Raw genomic sequence first — 1,733 nt, 5'->3', positions numbered from 1 at the left:
CACTGTCCCCAATGTCTGCCCGTTCACAATACAAGGACGAATTGGCCGACGTGCCGCTGATGTGCAGGGAGGCTGGAAGGGGCTGGAATTGGGCTGTCAAAAAGAAAAAAAAGGCAGAAAAAGGAGAAAACTGGCTGCGCTTTGCTTTCCTCGGCATCACGGGGAGAAGGGGACGCATCCAGCTCTCCTGGCATCTCCTTGTCCCCGAGGGCTTAACGCAGGGGTGAAGGACTGAGTCCCCTCGTGGGAGGAGCACGAAGGGTTAAGGATGCTTTCCTTCCCCGCTAAACTCCCCGTGTCCCCCCACGGGCCCCCACCACCCTTTTCCTCTCCGGGACACTCGCTAATTGAGACAGCTTCAGCCCCTGCCTCCCTCCTCTCTCCCTAGGGCTGAGCTGCCTCTTCCCAGGGGGAGCACATTGTCTGCTCCAGCCGGGTTGATGTAATCCCTAAGCCCGAACAATACTTCCCCACCCCGCTCCCGCTGAAAGGGTATTAGTTGTCCAATGAGATAATTACTCCACAGGCCACCCTAATCATCCCGCCGGCCCAGCCGCTTTCCCCAGCGGGCGATGAGCCGCCCGGCTCAGCCCCACAGCACCCGGGATGCGGGTTCGGGGTCTCCCGGGGTGATGCTGCTGGAGATGCTCAACCTGTGTGGGCACCTGGACCCCAAACACCAGCAGCAAAATATAGTGGGGAAGGGAGATGTGCTGCTGAGACGCAACCTCTGGCCCCATGGCTGTTGTCACCCCAAAATGCCACCCAATGCGTGGGATGTGGGGTGGGAGTCCCAGGATGCTGAGCCTGGGCTGGCAACGCCGCTGCCACCGTGCTGATGGAGCATGGGTGGGATGAACCCGCTCCCGGTGCGACGGGGTTTGGGTTTTTCCTGAAGTCATGTCCCCGCCTTGGCCCCTTCGGGAAGGGTCTGGGCTGGCAGATGTCCCCCGAGCGCCCATCAGCACATCGAGAAACCAATTATCAAGCTAAAATTTTGGGAAACAGAATTCTACATTCTTCATTAAATACCGGCATTTGCACAGACCTGATTTCAAAACCCAGAATTTCAGCAATTAAAAAACCTGCCCCAACCTATAGGATAAATGGGACCAGTTTCCTGAATTGGTTTAACAGGAAATAACCGCAGTTTTCAGCCCCGCTTTGCATAGGGTTTGCTGCTGGAGGGGCCCTGCCCTTGCTCCCGCAGAGCGTGCGGGGCCGTGTGGCACACGTGGGGCGTTAGTGTGTACCCGCGGGCACACGCGTGTACCCGCACACGCAGCGCTGGCTGCTTGGCTGGGCTGAAATCCGGCGGCTTTCCCAGCTGGAAGGTGCCAGGGCTGGCTTTCCCCTCTCAGAGCAGCTAGGACGTGGCCGTCGGCCACAGAGCTCCCCCGTCCCTTAATTGTCCGACTTGCTGGAATTGGGGATGCTGCAGGAAAAGGGACTGCCGAAATTAAAGCCTAGGTTTTATTAATCCTGCTCTTTGTGGTTCTGGCTACGCTGAAGTCAGGGATTATCCCATCTGCCTTCCTGCACGCCGGTACAGCAAGAGTGAGGCGGCCGGAGAATTAATCTCCTGTAGGTTTTGCTGATCCCATCCCCAGGAATGGTGGCCAGGGGGGGAATCGGAGGGGCTGGGGGGCCCGAAGCTGGGCAGGGGGACACGGACCTGCCACCGCGGATTTGTGTTGGGCTCCGGGAGGGGGGCCGGGGTTCGCTGGGGGTCT

This window comes from Pygoscelis adeliae, unplaced genomic scaffold, assembly GCF_000699105.1.
Source record: "Pygoscelis adeliae isolate BGI_AS28 unplaced genomic scaffold, ASM69910v1 Scaffold419, whole genome shotgun sequence".
Taxonomy (NCBI): domain Eukaryota; kingdom Metazoa; phylum Chordata; class Aves; order Sphenisciformes; family Spheniscidae; genus Pygoscelis; species Pygoscelis adeliae.
This window is presented reverse-complemented; position numbering follows the sequence as displayed.